Below are 19674 nucleotides of genomic sequence, written 5' to 3'. Positions count from 1 at the left end.
TTGACCTTCATATGACCTACAATTATCATTTTGAAAAACGTATACCAGCTTATCTGATTATAAATTGACCGTTCTTTCCGAAGCTGTAGTCAAAAATTAGATTGATTGTAAAATAAAAATTTGACCTTCAAATGACCTTGAACCTGACGTGCTGGAGTCAAACGGAGGTCAGATTCGGATTCAGCGCATCCAAAAACATAAGGCTATGGAAATGGTTTCTTTGTCTTTTTTAGGTTGCATTTTGTGGTCCTGTCTAATTGAACAAGCCAGAGAAAACCTACTTCACAAAAAAAAACTTGAACGTTCTTCTATTCGAAAAATCCTCCCTTTGCCTCAATCAATGTTTTGACTACTCTTGCCATCCTTTTAACAAGTTTGTGCAGTTTCTCATGCTCTAAACTATTCCAATTCTATCAATTTTGACCATAGGCGCCATACCATTGTATGAAAATGCTCCACAGACTATTACTGAACCTCCACCATGTTTCACAGTTGGTTTTATACAAGCATTAATAAACTTCTCATTCGCTGTTCGCTGCAAAAATACACTTCTCCTACTGCCAACAATTTCAAACTTAGATTAATCCGTCCAGAAGATAATTTTAAAATTTTATACGGTTCAATCTTTGTGCTCCGTGGCCTATTTCACTGGTTTTTTTTTTTTTTTTTTTGTATTTAACGTTGCTCTATTTATGCTCCACCAGTGCTAATCAGCGACGGAGGCTTGCAATGTATTTGAAAACAAAGCACATGGAACTTTTTTCAGTGGTGCTTATATCAGTAAGCAGGGACTGGGAATCGAACCGGGGTCTACCGGGTGCGAGTCCATCGCCCTACCGACCGAGCCATTGCAGGCCTCTCCACTGTTTTTTTTTTATTTACTGTACTTAATAAAGGTTTCCGAAAAGCAACTCGACCAAAGAGACAAGCCGAACAAAGTCTCCTTTCAACAGTGCTATCGAAAATATTCGTGCCATGACCACTGTCGAAGTCGGATCTTGAATCTGGAGTTGTTCGACATCTATCATATTTTCTTATCAAAACTAATGATTTGTTCTTCGCATTAGATGTTACACGAGGTTGACCTTTTCGTGGTTGATCAGCATTTGACCTGGTCTTATTGTATAGCTCGATAGTATCGTGAACAGTAGACTTTAAGATTTGGAATTTATCCGAAATTTGCCGTGTAGATAAACCACCTTTGTAATACGGAAGAATAACAGAACTTCTCTCACGGTTAATATCCGATTACGGACCCATATTCTACAAAATAAACAAAACAAACGATCTTAATAATGCTAAACACTCGTGGTCTCGGCAAACAACAAAGAAAACTCTATCTACCACAATGATCTACACTCCACGTTTATTCTCTCATCGAATAGCAGCTGTAAATCTTGTGCAACTTTACCAATTCCGCACAATGTAACATACTATCCCATCGACTGATATCAACACTCATGAAAGCCAATTTTTCAACTAACAACAAACTAGAATTTTCACTCGCCATCCGAGATGCGCTTTAGTGGTAGTAGTGAGACTCTATGTTCGTCACGTGATCCATAATCAGTTACAGCAGGCCCATCCAAGATTTGCCGGTTAATTTTAACTAATTACGAATAAAGTTTGTAACAAGATACTCAGTAGTTCTGCGACTTTTAACAGATTTAACGAGTGTCCGGGAACTTTTGTCCGGCAGTGTATATATATATATTCATATATATATATATAATATATATTCAATGTATATATATTCATATATATATATGAATATATATATATTATATTCATTATATATATATATATATATAATATATATATTCATTATATATATAATATATATATTCATTATATATATATAATATATATTCAATGTATATATATATTCATTATATACACATACGAGGTGTGTTCAAAAAGTAAGGTGACTTTTCAAATTTCACGGGCAACGTACTTTCGATTATCGATTTTTTGTTTTGTTATGTTGGTACTCTCTTCCCGAACATCTGTACCAAGTTTCAAGTGTATAGCATTTTTTGTTTGGTTGTGAGAGGCGTAAAGGTTATAAGTGTTTTGCGTGCTCGGCGATTTCTTGCTATCGAAAAATATGGATCAAAGGATTTGCATCAAATTTTGTGTAAAAAATAAAATAAAGTGCTCCGAAACACTTGAAATGTTGACGGTGGCATACGGTGAAACTGTTCTGAGTAAAAAAAATGTTTACAAGTGGTACAAACTCTTCCAAGATGGCCGGGAAGATGCCAATGACGAGCCTCGCTCTGGACGCCCAAGCACCTCAACAACTGATGAAAACGTTCAAGCAGTGAAGAAAATTGTTCTGGAAAGTCGTCGAATCACTATCAGAGAAGTTGCTGAGGATGTTGGTATATCGCTTGGCTCGTGCCATGAAATTTTTTCTAACGTTTTGGGCATGAGACGTGTGTCAGCGAAGTTTGTTCCGAAATTGCTAAATTTTGACCAAAAGAACCGTCGCATGAGCATCGCTCAAGAGCTGTTGAATGACGTCAACGACGACCCAGATTTACTCAAAAGGGTCATAACTGGTGACATGGTTATGATATCGAAACCAAAGTCCAATCGTCCCAATGGAAGAGCCCAGATGAGCCAAGTTCGATCAAATGTCAAAGTTTTGCTTACTGTTTTCTTCGATTACCATGGCGTGGTGCATCAGGAGTTCTTACCATATGGACGTACGGTCAATAAACAGTATTATCTTGAAGTTATGCGCCGTTTGCGAGAAGTAATACGAAGAAAACGCACAGAATTGTGGAAAAACAATTCATGGCTTTTGCATCACGATAATGCCCTGCTCACTCATCTTTGCTTGTGAGAGATTTTTTGGCCAAAAACTACATTCATGCCTCAGCCACTATATTCACCGGATTTGGCCCCATGTGACTTTTTCTTGTTCCCAAAACTAAAGAGACCTATGGAAGGACGGAGATTTAAAACGATTGATGAGATAAAGACTGCATCGCTGGAAGAGCTCAAGGCTATACCGAAAAGTGCTTATGAAAAGTGCTTTGAGGATTGGAAAAACCGTTGGCATAAGTGTATTGTATCTGAGGGGGATTATTTTGAAGGGAACAACATAAATATTGATAAATAAATAAATATTTTTTCTTAAAAATACAAAGTCAACTTACTTTTTGAACACACCTCGTATATACACGGTGGACCATTTTAAGTTCCCTATTACAATTTCTCGGAAACTACGGAAGTTAGCGGAAAATATTTCACACCTAAGTTGCTTAATTTTGTGGAGGTTATATTCCCATGACCTTGCTTTTGACCTTCGAAGTCATGTTTAAGGTCATTTGTATATCAACTTTGTTTTTTAAAATAGGAACCCCCATTTTTTACCCTGGATTCGGAAATAGCGGGAAATTCTACGTTGAAATGAGGTGATATGTGTCTGGGTGATTACCAAGGTTTTGTAGAAGGCAGTTTTATTTTCTTAAACTTTCCACCAGATTAACGGAGCAAAGGTAAGGTTTTGCGAAAAGTGTTTTAAACAAAAATTTCCCAACTTGAAGAAAGATATAACCTCATGTCCTTGCTTTTGATCTTGAAGGTTCGTTTTGCCCGTTTATTCAAGATCATAAATAAAGAAAACAAATTATTAAAGTATTTATGTTTTATATTCATTTGACATTAATTTTTAAGATTAATAGATTGTTAATTACATAGAGAAATAGGTTTCGGTAATTGTTCGAGAACATTTCCATTTCATTGAATGCATAATTCTATTCTTCTATGAAAATTATCTACTGTGCTCAGTAATATATCCTCTGGTATGTTCCGACATTGTGATTCTGATTTTATTCATCATGTCCTCTCTGGTCGTTGGTTGTTGTTCATAAACAATATTCTTCAAGTATCTCCATGAGTAAATATCAAGAGATGTCAATTCGGGAGATCGTGGTGGTCATGTAACTGGTCCATCGCGACCGATCCATCTACCATTGAATCTGATGTTCAGGTAAGCTCTAACATGTCTGCGGTAGTGTGCAGGAACTCAATCTGTAACAAAACTCGATCCTTTGTTACCAATTCTTTGCGGGGTAAGCGAGGCACTTTCGCTCAAGGCAATTGAGGGAGAAGAACGAGGAGAGGCTGATAAATGAATTATAGAAAGACAGAAATCAAATCTCACTTACAACCTATTATTATTAATCATTATTCAAACTAAACATACGCGCGCATAACATGGTCTAATTACTAACTAACCAACTACACAATAGAATAATAAACTACTCATAGTATTCACAAATAAATATTTCGCATCTCGTCTTAATCTCCAATCGCGCACTTAACCTATTACAAACTTACTTAAATTATGCGAACCTATACCGGATGAACTGCCCGGCACGTGGGCGCCTGGACAATTCGCCGGTCGCAACTTAAGTTACTACAAATTAAACTTAAACGCGGACCTTTAGATAGCCGGCACGTGGATGCCTGGCTATCCTATTCAACGCGCACCGGCCGTCGCATCACCAGAGAGAGAGAGTGTAGAGAAAAAGAGGAAAAGAAGGCTTGACCTTTGTTCACCGCTCCTAGTAACGTCGTGGATCCCGGGCGATGTGCTGCCGTAGGAAGTACCGGTCGTCGTCGCTGATCAGATCGTAGCTAGCTGCTGGCTGCTATCGCCGACCAGGTATCCACAGGCGACGTTGACTCTCCTTGCAGGGGTGGGCTGGCTGCGGTCGCAGACAAAGCTGTTGCCGGTAGGGTTGGCCTTCCTTCCAACTATCCCAAACTGCACTCTCTAGCAGGACTGGGCTTACACTCTCTCACGCACTAATTCTTGCGCTCGTCTTGTAGCCGCTCAGCGGCGCTCGCTCCTCTCCCTACCTTGACCTATTAGTTAGGCGGCACGCGATGCGCCGCTTTTCGGTCACGCGTTGCGCGCCTGCCAATCCCTGCATGGGCCTAATACTCTCTCTCTCTCTCTCTCTCTTTCTCACTCTCTCTCCGCGCTCCTCAACTTTTTCTTGCGCTCAACTGCGCTGGCTCGTCCTTGGTGATGAAACAAAAAGACCAAGTGTTAGGCGCATACTTTAATGCGCCTAACGTTGGCCAACACGCCTTGCCGAGTGGAGGAGGGAGAACGCAGACGAGAGACCGGCACATGGCCTGCTCTCGTCACAAATCTAACTGCATTTACATTCTCAATTTTGGTTGAAGATTAACTTCTTCCAGTAGTCAAGTTCATTCTGTAAAAATTGTAACAAGTTTGCCCTATTGAAATATCCCTCAAAAAAATACGGTCGAATTAGATGTCCATTGACAATACCACACCACAATCGTTGATGCTCTAACGATGCTCATGATCTACTTGTCAATGCCAATGAAGATTTTCAGCTTACCAGTAATGACAGTTGTGCCTGTTGAGCTCCTCATTTAGCTTCGTCAGAGAACATGATATTATGGAAAAACGTTCTATCATTTTCAATCATTTCTCTTACCCAGCGACAAAATTCCAGTCGCCTTTTCATGTCATCTGGTGTGATGGCTTGAATAAAAGTAATGTGATATGGTCGCAATTGTTGTTTCGTTTAAATTCTCAGGACAGTTTACTTTGGTATCCTAGTTTCTCCTTAGATTCGCGTTATATTAATGTGCGGATCCCTATGAATAATTGCTACAATCACAAGCGCACGAACATCATTTTCATCATGAGCATGATGTCTTTACTTACGAACTAAATGTTCTTATTGAGTTTTCACATAAACTCTTCGAATAATCTTATGATCACGGTGTCTTCGATAAGAGAAACGTTCTTGAAAAAGTCTTACAGCTTCACGATAATTCCCTTCGGCTAGTCCAAGAATCATAATCATATCAATACATTCCCGTGCAGAATAATCCGACATGCTCCGAAACATAAGCTTTTTGATTTAATTTTTAATGAAATTCATAACAAAAAAATTCTTTTTAATGAACACAAAATTGTTATTTAGGTAAAATTAGTTATCTAGTAAAATAAGCGTATAAACTAAGCTTTACTATGGAAAAATAATTTTTGTTCTGTCAAAACAAAAAGATTCGATTTCTGAAACCATACAATGACCGGAACACTTCACCAAAGTATCCCATCATCAAAGACTCTTTTCGGCAAATTTATCTTTCAAGATAAAATGGGCAGTTAAGTTAAAATAATGTACCACCTTGGACCTTTGCATGATAAACAGGGCAAAACGGATCGTGCACATGACGTCTAAATGAAAAATTAGGTAATAGTTTTCGCTTTTTCTGAATCTAGAGTAATTTTTTAGTAGGAATTAAAAACCGAAGTTAAAACTTAGTTAAAACCCGAAGTTTATCTTTGAATGATCTTAAACATGACCTCCAAGATCAAAGACAAGATCATGAAGTTATTTCTTCCTCTAAGTTAGGCAACTTTTTTATAAAACATATTTTGCGAAACCTTAACTTTGCTCCGTCAATTACGTGGAAAGATTAACAAAATACAACTGTCCTTTATATGACCTTTGGGGTCACGTAGATCCCACATATGTTAATTCATTTGAACGTAGAATTTTCAGTTCTTTCCAAATATGAGGTCAAAAATGGGGGTTCCTATTTAAAAAACCAAAGTCGACCTTCAAATAACCTTGAACATTAAGGTCAAAAGCAATCATGGGAATATGAACTCCGTAGAATTGAGTAACTTTCGCCTGAGATATTCCCAGTTAATACCCATAGTTTCCGATATATTATACTGGAGAATTTGAAATGGTTCATCCTGTATATATTACACATCATAGAGATAGAGATTAGTTGACTACTTCATTTTTTGTTAACTTTTTGTTAACATAAAGAGGATAGATATTCTTATGATACTCGTTCAATGTTCTACTATTATTTTTGAAATGAAAGTTTCATGTCAAATCATGTATCATACTTAAAGATTTATAACGTAATTTAGTAAATTAAAATCATTGTTACAACTAAATTTCATATGATTATTTATAGTATTTTGACGTCATTTATTCCGAAGAATTTACTGGGTGCCTAAAAAAACTTTTCGGATACACTGAAAGGAAAGAGAATGGATCTCTTTTTAAATCAATAATCACCAACGGTAACAAATTTATTCAAATGTTAATTTGGAATTTGTCACTTACTCAAGAAATAATACCAAAATTTACTACGGGTGCAGTAAGTTTCAATATAGTTATTTTTATTAATATAAAAATACAAATATATATAGTCAATTTTTTTATTAAAATATATTAAATTTTTAGATTATACACCTTGATGGTTGCCAGAGTCGTATGAAATCACAGAAAATCGAGGGATACAAGAATTGAATAAATTATGAGATCATTATTCATCTTTCTTCAAAGATTAACTTGAATGGGTTTCATGTATTTAATATCGCTAAAACTGCTGCGACTGTGTGTACAAGTTGGCTGATATAACTAACCCTCCTGAAAATAGAGTATAGAATCTTGGCTAAGAACTTGCCTAACAAAATATATAAGAAATACCATAAGAACTTACATAAGTTCTTATGGAAGACCTGTCGGTAAGTTTGCAACGTCAGAAATTGCATAAGAAATTGTGAAAAACTTGACTATTATTCAATTTAAAAAAATATTTCGATTATTATTTGACAATAATTGACTATTTTATTTATGATTTCAATGTTTTACGCTTGTGCCAATAATTAAGCATAATCGTTATACACATAGTATAACATTTTACAAAAATTATCCGTCAGCCTAGAACATATAGAACTGGGTATTTTAACGTAATAAATGATTTCTTTATATAAATACCAGTTGAAATTTTGCTTGCGAACTACACGCAACTGAACGAAATTAATGTACTATGTTCAAGCCCGCCATCTGCCTAAGAGTCTATTAACTAGTCCAAGAAATAGATTTGACTTTATTAGTTCATTGATATTTAGACAGATGGCGTATTCGAAAAAAGTACATTGATTTTCTATAGGTACTAGTAGGTACAAGAGAGGCCTCAACTCATGGGGGTATCAGCTCACTGAGCTGATTCCTTGAGCTGATGTCCGTGCATCTTCAGCTCTGTACTGTCAACTCACATCCCCTCCTCTTGCGTGCTTCGGCACTGTCGATTCACTCCCCCCTCCTCTACTGAGTTGATGCCCGTGCGTTCTACGTCGTGCTTCGGCACTGTCAACTCACCTCCCTCCCCCCTACTGAGCTGATGCCCGTGCGTTCTATATCGTGCTTCGGCACTGTCGACTCACCTCCCTACTTCCTCCCCCTTACTAAACTGGTGCCAGGGCATTCTGTGTTCCACACTTTCGGTACATTGTGCCCCCCCCCCCTCCTCTACTGAGCTGATGTGCTTTCTGAGCCGATGCCCGTGCGTTTGCATGCTTTCCGTTCATCGTGTGTGTGTGTGTGTGTGTGTGTGTGTGTGTGTGTGTGTGTGTGTGTGTGTGTGTGTGTGTGTGTGTGTGTGTGTGTGAGATGAATTTTTTAGTTGTAATAAGGTAAATTTTTATCGAAAAAAAACGAGCGGACAGATCAGGAGATCGAACCCGTAAACAATCATCCACATAGAAACAAATTATTTCCAAATTTTTGAGCAATACTAATAATTTTCCTGAACAAAAAAGCTGTCAGTAGTTCAATAACGAAAAGAAGGATTAATTATTATCATATATCTACATATCATCTTTATACACTACCTCAACTACAATAAATAAACTTTTATTTTTTCATCTTGTGACCTGTGCATCAGTTGCCTGTTGCTCGTCAGTCCCTCTGCCTCTCCCCTTTACCCTCGTAAGGCTCAGTGGTCAGTATTGAACGTACTTTCTCTATGTGCCTAATACTATATCTCTTTTTTAGCTGCCATAAATTACCAGACCCGGCTGAGATAGTCTAAGGAGAGCGAGTGAGTATTGCAGAAGGAAAACGTATAAACACGCTGCAGTTGAAGAGAGAAAGAGAGAGAGAGAGAGCGCTTACATGAGCGCACACTAAGCGGTTATTAGGCAGACGGGCGACGCGCGAATAATTAGCGCTTCGTCGCACGCCGTTTAAAAATGGGCTAAGTAAGGATAGTTTGCAAGAGCGCGGTCACTGCCCGCATGGAAGTATTGCGTGGCGGGACTCTACGTCAGTCAATAATCGAGGTCAGTCGGCAGAAGGAATTAGGTCGCGCTGCCGATCATCTTGGCAACTATTTCCCTACGAAGAAGAGGTTGGCTGCCTTCCATCCCGAGCGGCCCCACACCCTGGGCTTTCGTCAAAGCGCGCACCACCTGCAGCAGCGACAACGCCGAGATGCTTGACAATCGGTCTGCCCTGCAGTTGCCACCCTCGCCTCCCAGGGATCATTGAGGAGAAAATAAAGGTCAGGTTATGTCTCTCTCCCGGTTGTTCTCTCTCTCGCAGTGATGTGCAGCCGTGCGAATTATTAGGTAACCAGGCGATCACTTGCCGACTGCCTTTGTTTAATTTCTCTTCGTCGATAATTTGTATTGCGTGTTTCGTATAGTTGTAAGTGCGCGGTAGTCAGGCGATCACTCGCTGGTTACTTTACAAGTTTCTTTGTGTTAGAATAAGTCGCATTTGTTATTCGGTTACCGTGCATAATCTTGTAGACGTACGATTAAGGTGTTTAGATCTTTGATTAGTTTAAGCGCGCGTTTGTTTGAATTATAAGGTAATAAAAGGTTTCTCACTTGGTATTAATAAAATTGGTTTATTTTCCCACCTACTCTTCCGATTGCATTTAGAAAGAAAACGCCTCTCTTACCTTTCCCTTTAAAAATAGGTAGGAGCACGTAAAAACTGTTACACTCTAAATTCTATGTTGTATAAATTTGTTTTATTTATAAAAATACAAAATTTATTATAAAATAATTAACTGCTGCTGCTGTTGTCGTCGTCAGAGTCAGCGAAGAATTTCGCTTTTTTTGTATGGTTTAATAAAAAATAAAAGAATATTTCTTTTTATTTTAATTTTACTTAAAAAATCAAAATCACTATAGAAATGCTTCAACGACTTCATCGCTCTTTTCCCAATCCATATAACAACCACTAATGTAAAACTTTTTCAATAATTTAACGTTTTCATGTCGTTACGTATTTGCTGTTATGATTAGGGCACACGGTAACTGATTTTCATTTTTCGAAAGGTGAATAGCCCCAATCATTCAAATCGAAAACTTTGAGGTCATGTCGTTCTAACCACTCTTTTTTCAGATCTCCGAAAACGAAAATTTTTGTGGCATCTTTGAGTGTATCTGTGATGATAAATTTATACTCTTCGTATTTAAAATCACCAGAGTTCCATGTTAATCCATGATAGTAGAGTTCTCACCAGAGATTTTTTTCGCCATGGAAAGGGAGGTTTGAACAAGCGTACGAATGGTTCTTCGTTGTCGTTAAATGGAAGTATCGCTAACTCCTTCACGGCATAAGTTTTGCCAGGCATCATGAAGCTTTGCATATCCACTACGTACTCCATTGCGATAGAAAGTTACTACTGAGCTGCTTAAGGGAAGAATCAATTCTTTAATACTCCTCACCCCTCCTAAATAAGTTTCTTCGCATCTCCATTTATCGGCTTACACTGAGCAATGTGACCGTGTAGAATAAGATAATACGCTATAATTCCTTCAGGACAGTAGCGCACATCTACTGGAGCAGTTTTTAATGATTCGTTTTGTTTCGAACAGTCAATCACTACGAGTGGCATGTAATTTTTATATTAGAAAGACGAGTAGACGTATTTTCATTGTATGTGATGCAGTCAAATAGGGCATAAGCCATTCAAGACGTGTTACATCAATCTTGAATTCTTCGTAAACTTCATTGTCGTTGACAGTCTTCTTCGTTTGATAAACTGTATTTATATCGGTACTCGATCTTATGAGAATTAATTCATGTTTTAATTCATTAGCACTTTGCGATAGTCCTCAGCGAATCCAAGTATGAAGCTCAGAAAAATCAAAATATCAAAGTCACCATTCGCATTAGTTATTTTATGGTCCTTTTGTTCTATATTTATCCAGCCGGTATTTTTGGCAATCAAAGTTTGACTTTGAGTGAGAGATAACCATCAGTTTTCCATAACTAATGTGAAACCAACGTTCTCACATTTATCTATTTTTATAGCATTCAGTTTATACCTAATTTCTTCAAACATGTGACAAATGATATTATTAACAAAATTAGTATTCGTTAACAAAGTGTTATTGTTGCTACATAATCTTTCACAAATGTGTAACGAACTGCGAGATGGTAAAAGATAGAAGTCTTGATGTTGAATTGATATACGGATCTCGTCACTATTTTTGAATGATTAATTCGTGTAAGGTTGTTGAGCATGGATCTCGTAATGACCCAATGATTCATCGAAGACAAGTAACTGTATTTTTAGAATGTTCTTCATTGTTTGGTTGAAAGCAGCAAAAAAAAAATTAGGCAATTTATTTACCACCAGGAACTATTCTTAATCCAAGACTTTTTAGGAACTTTATGTTTTGACGTGTTAAAGCTTTCGCTTTCCGATGACGATTGATAACTGGGTTTGCCGTGTTGACATTTTCAATTTGAGTCGACGACTGATGGCGGGTTTGCATTTATCAGTGCTTATATAGGCCTTACCACTCTTTGAATCGTAAACAATTTCCATCATATGCTTTTGAGGTGTAATCTGATGGTTATGACTTTACCATGAAAATTAATTAAATTTCCGTGTTGATCGATGATACGTAATTGTAAATAATCTACAGACTTTTTCGTAACTGGAAAATAAATCACCTGAGAGGGCATTTCATTAAGGGTGTTGCCTAGTCGGCGGGGTAAAAAAATTGCTATTTTTTGGAATTTTTTTTTGAGTAGATTATGAAAGATATGGATATAAAAATACATAGGTATAATAAATTAGATCTTAAATTCCAAAAAAAAATTTTTTTTTATTCATTTTTTTCAAGTTTATTGTACGAAATACGTAGTTGAATATTGAGCGGTAATTTCAAGACAGTTTACAAGGAAACCCCCCTAACCCGACCTCACCGATTTCAATAATCTTTTGATATGTTATAGTTCATCAAAAAATAAGACATACGTATTTTTTTTTATCGGTGGAAAAACACTTTGAGGGGGTGAAAACAACTCTCAAAGTTCACCCCCAAAAATAGATTTTCCAATGTATCTCAGCATCTAATTGAAATTTTACGACCAAACAAATTTCATATCACTTCTCATGTGAAAAGCAAACTAGCACATGCAATTCCGACCACAAGGGATGCAACCCTTATTTTTTTTATTTAAAATACTATCTATTTCATGGCTATTTTTATGAAAAAAATTAAAATAACCCGAAAAAAATTGGAAAAAATATTACCCTACATAAAATACAAAAATAAAGTTAATCTAGTCAAGGTTTTTTTTGAAACTACCCCCTTAAAGTTGAAAAACCACCCCTAAAAAATTGTTTTCAATACATTACAGGTGGTGTTGATAATTTAGTGTAAAATACGTTAAGCATCATTTATACTGTACAAACACAACTATCTCGTGCAGTTTCGACCACAAGGGTTGCAACCCCTAATTTCTGTCATCGAAATTTTTACCTTCTTTGTACCTATTTTTGAAAAAAAGTTCATAATGAGCTTGAAAAAATTAGTAAAAATATTACCGTGGATAGAATAAGAAAAAAAATTTACCTTTTATTTTTAAAACCACCCCTTATGTTGAAAAACCATCCCCAAAAAATTGTTTCCAATACATTACAGGTGGTGTTGATAATTTACTGTAAAATACGTTGCTTATCACTTATAATGTACAAACACATTTATCTCGTGCAGTTTCGACCACGAGGGTTACAACCCCTAATTTATGTCATCGAAATTTTTACCTTCTCCACTCCTATTTTTGAAAAAAAGTTCATAATGAGCTTAAAAAATTGGAAAAATTATTATCGAGGATAGAATACGAAAAATATGTACCAATTCAAGATTATATCACCCAACAAGACCCAGAACTGGGACAACGTTTTTCCAAAGTATTTTGTTGCGCCGATTCCGAATCTGTCCGGAAAAATGATCCATCACCCAGTAGCAATTTCTAAAACTCCCCTTATATCCCAATGGCAATTTCCCGCACTAACCCGCACTATCAGAATGCTTACAACCCCCCCTAATAACCCCCTAAAAACCTCCAATGAAAATGCCGTTAGCCCCCCACTAATATCCCGAAGACATAGCTGAGCCCCCTTGCAACCTTATGGCAATGCTTGCAACCCACCGAATAACATAATGGCAACGTTATCAACCCTGCTAACTACTGGGGTTATTAGGGGGTTATTAGGGGGAGGGTCTTATTGGGGGGGGAGTTATTAGGAGGTTAATGGGGGGTTGTAAGCAATGCCATTGGGGGATATTAGGAGGGTTATTAGGGGGAGGTTTATTACCATCGCCATTCGGTGATTAGGAGGGTTGATAGCATTGCCATTGTTTTTGTTGGTTGAGTTTTTCTCCTTTCTTGTGACTAAAATTGTAAACTGCCAAGTAATATATATTTAATTGATTTTTATATGCGTTACTATAATTCATTCAGTTACCAATTAAAAACAATCAAAAAAATTAGGACGGATTTATTGTTCATACTTCTTACATTAATGATATTCTTCATAGAAGTGCTCGAAAAATAATGATTTTTTGCACCAACCGCAACGTATAATAGCCACATTTTTGCATCCTTCTATGTCACAATGTGTATTGCAGGAATCTCCAAAACTGTAAGCAACAGGATTGTCAAAATTTTCTGGTTTTTTAGTGAGGTAACCACTCTTGAACCAGGAATATTTAAAAAGATTAGTATATCTTGGTGAAGATAATTGATTGTGGACTAACGACTGAAGTTTAATAATGTTGTTTCTTTTATGTAAATCCAAATCATAATTCATCAAAATTACGGTATCTGAAAATTGGCGGACAAAGTTCTTCCATATGCGAAATCCAAAAACATCAAGTGGCTGAATTTTTCCCGTTGTGCCAGTCGGTATTTTTTAAAATTTATAATTTTATCACGTGGAATTACAGTTTCTATGGCACTGTCACAATGACCGCTCCAGGAGTCAAGCAACAGCATCGTATTGGAACCTACATTAGGGAAATATACTTTTTGCAGCCATATTTTAAAGAGATCTAAAATCAAAAATCTTATTTGTAAAATCATTTATAATGACATTAATTGTAACTAGATGGGATTATGTATACCTGTAGTCAACTTTCCAGATTTAGATGCTTCTACGTAAACATTTTCGGGTCTAAATAAAGTAGTTTCAACAATGGGTCCAAACTCACCGCTAGATTCCTTCAAAACTAAAAAGAGTGGTAACAGTAATTCTCCTGTGGCTGATATGAGTGGCTGTATAGTATAACTGTGGGTTGTTGAAGAAACTGACTGTACTAAACACTGTACCTGCTTTTCTCCTTCAACCGCTAGCGTTCTTCCGGAGTGCATTTCCAGTTGGAATCCGCTCTGATCAGAATTAAACACATTATGAATTCCAATTATTCTTATGCCTGCTTTAACATCAGCAATAAAAGTATTTGCTTTAATCGTTAGTTCTGAATTACTTTCTAGTGTTTTCTTGGTTATAAACTTATTTATTTTCCGGGATACTATTCTATGAGCTTTCTTGAATTTACAAAGCCAGTTATCCGAAGCTTTGAATCTTACATCTTCTGATCCTATAATCTTTTGAGCTTGCAATGCCCATCGACGTATGTCACGATCATGAATGATGTAACCAGCGTCTACTGCTGCTTTAAAATTATCAAAAGTGTACTGACAAATTCTTGCAATTTTTTCTCTATAAGTACCACCTTTGTTGACTGTATGAGCCCAACGTTTCAACTGACTCACAGATGAAACTTTCTTAAATTTTTGACGTACACTTTCAACACTTAAATTTTTTTTTCCCACTTCTCCAGTATTCTACGGCTCTTTGCTTATATTCAAAACTGACATCTTCATTGTCTTTGGTACAATGGTCGGTGGGTGCTTCGAAATCGTCAGGAAAATGGTGTTGAACTTCATCTTCTACTATTTTTGCAGCATGATCTTTGTAATCTTCTTGAAAATTTAATGTATCTTCAACGATCATATCTACTTCATTGAAATCATTCACGGAATCTATTAAAATGCTTTTAATTCTTTCCGACAATTGAATCTCTTTATAATTTGTCTCACTTTCAGGTATTTGTAGAGTTTGAAAGTAAGCTAATAATGAATTTAAAACGTTCAGAGCGTTAATTTTCATTTTTTAATCTGAAATAAAAAAAAAATATATATATCTTATATATCTTCTATTATATTAAACAGAAGGCGCGAAATTCTCCGTGCGTCCGTTCATCCATCCGTCCCCTTTTTTTCCTTATTTTTCCTCTGTATAGGTCTCTCCTGATATCACTGGGGAATAAGAAATAAACTGAATAACAAATAAACAAATTAGGATAAAAACAAATAAATAAACAAATTGATAAGTAAACAATAATGATAAACAAACTTATAGAAAACATTCATGAAAAAAATTAATTAATAAATTAAAAAGTAAACATATTAATTAATAAACAATAATAATAAACAAATCAATAAGTAAACAATAATTATAAACATCATTAATTAATAAATCCTCATAATCAATGTAATTTCAATTTTTTTAATAACAAATATTAAAAAGCCGTAAAATTATTTGCATATAAAAAATAATTTTATAGTTATACTTACGTAGCAGGTACTACGAAATACGAATTAACGGAATAGTATCTTATTATTATTTGTACTTATAATCTTATATTCTTATTACTATTTATTATGCTGTTAGTTCAATAGTCGATACAATACGTCCAACAACAAGAAATTTGTGTTGGCTACTGATGAAGAATTACTTACTCATATTTATCAATCATGAAAATAACAGACAATCGTCAGAGACGCTGATAGTAGGACGTAAATAAAATTCTGATAATACTATTATTCATATACCATAATTTTTGCGCATTCGAGAAACTATACTTATCTTCTAGGTATACTTATAATATTATATTATTCTTGACTTGTTTTTTTATATAATAAAAGTTATTTATTTTTTGATAGAATTAATAAACGATAGAACGTAAAAAATTTAAAAGAGAGCAACAAAATAGCTATGGAATCATAGCTTATTTGATTTAGAAGAGATTGCAACGATATGTCAGAAACTTTTTTTAGGATGGTTTTTCAACATTGAGGGTGGTTTTGAAAATAAGTTTGAACAGGTAAATTTTTTATTCTTATTCTATCTACGGTAATATTTTTTCCAATTTTTTTAAGCTCATTATGAACTTTTTTTCAAAAATAGGAATAAAGAAGGTACAAATTTCGATGACAGAAATTAGGGGTTGCAACCCTTGTTGTTGAAACTGCACGAGATAGTTGTGTTTGTACATTATAAATGATACGCAACGCATTTTACAGTAAATTATCAACACCACCTGTAATGTATTGGAAACAATTTTTGGGGGTGGTTTTTCAACATAAGGGGTGGTTTTAAAAATAAAAGGTAAATTTTTTTTCTTATTCTATCCACGGTAATATTTTTACTAATTTTTTCAAGCTCATTATGAACTTTTTTTCAAAAATAGGTACAAAGAAGGTAAAAATTTCGATGACAGAAATTAGGGGTTGCAACTGTTACGTCTCGTGCATCAACTACGAATAGCTAATGAATGAGACGTTCCAATATGTTGACTAGTGGTCGGATATGTCTCACTTATAATAAATATATGTGGAAATGTATGTTTGATAAGTGTACTACCTTGATAACCGTAGCCTTTAATTGTTGATAAAATGTAGCAGGCTCTAACTGCTTGTTGAATTGTATGAATGTAGCAGGCTCTAACTGCTTGTTGAATTGAATAAATGTAGCAGGCTTTAACTGCTTGTTGAATTGTATAGGATAGGTTGTAGAATAATACTTGCACGAATATTACTTTGTAACAGTCGCGAGTTTATTAATTAAAATGATCACCAATTGTCGGACCGGTGTGTACGGAGTTGAGTCTTACAGGTACTTATTGACAGACTGACGGACTACTGATCAACTCCACTCGTAATGATGTTCATTGCTTTTTATATGTTAATTTTCAGGTCAGTATCGAATTGTGACATTTTGTTTTTTGCTGAATATACATTCTTGTGCTCGGTGGCTTTATTTCGGAGTGCTATTTGTTTCGCGTTTTGTCAGCTTTCTGCTGATGTGTGAATATTTTAGCAGTTTTGAATTTCTTGAATATGCATTTGTTACAAAAGAGGATGTGTCGTAAGGTGTAACAACTTTATTTCGGAGTATCATTTACCTCGCGTTTCGTCAGCTTTCTGCTGACGTGCGAATAGTTTTAGAAGCTTTGAATTTCACGAGTGTGCAGTTGTTACAAAAAGGATGCGTCGTAAGACGTAACACAACCCTTGTGGTCGAAACTGCACGAGATAGTTGTTTTTGTACAGTATAAATGATACTTAACAAATTTTACACTAAATTATCAACACCACCTGTAATGTATTGAAAACAATTTTTTAGGGGTGGTTTTTCAACTTTAAGGGGGTAGTTTGAAAAAAAGCTTGACTAGATTAACTTTATTTTTGTATTTTATGTAGGGTAATATTTTTTCCAATTTTTTTCGGGTTATTTTAATTTTTTTCATAAAAATAGCCATGAAATAGATAGTATTTTAAATAAAAAAAATAAGGGTTGCATCCCTTGTGGTCGGAATTGCATGTGCTAGTTTGCTTTTCACATGAGAAGTGATATGAAATTTGTTTGGTCGTAAAATATCAATTAGATGCTGAGATACATTGGAAAATCTATTTTTGGGGGTGAACTTTGAGGGTTGTTTTCACCCCCTCAAAGTGTTTTTCCGCCGATAAAAAAAAATACGTATGTCTTATTTTTCGATGAACTATAACATATCAAAAGATTATTGAAATCGGTGAGGTCGGGTTGGGGGGGTTTCCTTGTTAGTCGCAACATGATTTCTCAGCAACGGCTTATCTGAAACAAAAAAATCAAAGTGTTTTAGATTTGGTATGATAATAGCTACAGAATGGACCATAATTATTAAGTTTGGTCTAATTTTGTGGATTTTACTTAATAAAATGTGAAAAGTTGAAAAAAAGAGCTTTTTTTTGGCATTTTTTGGAAAAAAAAAATAGTAAAAATCAAAATTATAACTTGTAAGTGGTCCACTTTGTGGATAATTATGTATAGAATATGTGGTCTAAATTTCAAAAGGATCGGTCTACTGGTTCCGGAGAAATCGTGTTGCAGGTCCGAAAAAACGTTGTTTTGAGAAAAACGCGTTTTTAAAGTTTTTTTAAACAAAAAATATAAAAAATATCTTACCAAAATTTAATCTGCAATGCCTGCACCGTATGAAGTACCTTCTGATTGATCGAAACCTTGATTTTCTTCCAATCTAGCCTTTTTTCTCGCTGTTCTAGACTCTTTGGAAGTATTCAAGCTGTGGCGATTTGCTTCTTTAACACGCGTGGAATCGTGATCAGCGATGTAATTCACAGAGCTCGGCCCGATTTTCAAACCCAAAAAAAATACACTTATACTGCTCCGATCTTTATAAAAATTTAACACAATATTCTTACATACATATACATTCGAAAAATGTAAAAAAAAAAAATCGATTTTTTCAAAGTGCCCGACTAGACAACACCCTTAATTTTATATTCAGGCGGTACTACTGGAAAAAATTCGTAAATATCGGAAACAGTGTTTCCGTTCAAAAACGCGCCAAAGCTATGTTACACTAGACTCTTACAGCGTTCACCTAGAGAATACTGACGGGAAGATCAGAGTTGTGAGAAACGTTTGCCTTTAATATACGTTGCGAAAAATCCAACAATCGTTCAATAGAATTCTACGGACGAAAATCGATCGGTTCAGAACACTTGATTGTATAATGCAAGGTGTTGTTGTTTGGTTTTAAACTTAATGTTATATTATTATTATCACTGCAGAGATGCTACACAACTCTGCGAAGAAATTTATCAATGTCGTCGATCTCGTATTTACGACGTAAAATTTATTATAATGTACGTCAATATCAGCTATCGAGTTGAACGTTAGGAACTCGACTAATCCCAACTTGTAATGTTTGTACTGTGATAGTTCAATTAGTGGAAAATAGTGCGCTTCCAACTGTGAAAAATTATCCAAGACAGTTAGAGTTAACGAATCCTCCATGACTGTCCGAATATGACTACCAATATTTTCACGTTGCCTTTACTTTTATACCCTCGCACAAAAACTGTAAGCAAAGATAATCTCATATGTGAAAATTGAAATTTTGATATCTTTTCGTATTATATTTGATTTCGATATCACCAAGATACATCATTAAATCCATAGGTGGCCTAAGATCTCCAAAGTTATAAAAATATGTGACGTTTTTTCCGATTTTCCGATAAGCCACCCAGTGCGTTCCTGTTCCCTCGACGTCATCAAGATTGACTATAGGTAATTCGTGATAATATGGTCCAAAACTCAGTAAGTCATTTCTCACGAAGACTCCGCGAAAATTTAGTATATTCAAAATTTTTGCATACTTCATGAAGTCAGTGTTTGTGAGGGCTCTAT

The 19674-nt window shown here is 35.5% G+C and overlaps 1 protein-coding gene across 5 annotated transcripts in view; it reads left to right on the top strand.

The window, feature by feature from the left end:
• The window catches only part of LOC131663661 (glycogenin-1), an 895804-nt gene that overhangs the window by 153024 nt on the left and 723106 nt on the right, over window positions 1-19674 (top strand). For 2 of the 5 annotated variants that reach the window (XM_058934185.1, XM_058934186.1), the window contains exons 2-3: window positions 7003-7188; window positions 7275-7558. The exons of the other annotated variants lie outside the window; for them this stretch is intronic. The gene's annotated coding sequence lies outside the window, so the exon portion shown is untranslated. The remainder of the gene's footprint in view (window positions 1-7002; window positions 7189-7274; window positions 7559-19674) is intronic. 5 annotated transcript variants of the gene reach the window in all.

Source organism: Phymastichus coffea, unplaced genomic scaffold, assembly GCF_024137745.1.
Source record: "Phymastichus coffea isolate CEN01 unplaced genomic scaffold, Cenicafe_Pcof_1.1 PCOF00037, whole genome shotgun sequence".
Taxonomy (NCBI): domain Eukaryota; kingdom Metazoa; phylum Arthropoda; class Insecta; order Hymenoptera; family Eulophidae; genus Phymastichus; species Phymastichus coffea.
Note: the sequence above shows the minus strand (reverse complement) of the source record. Positions and strands in the feature narration are given on the sequence as shown.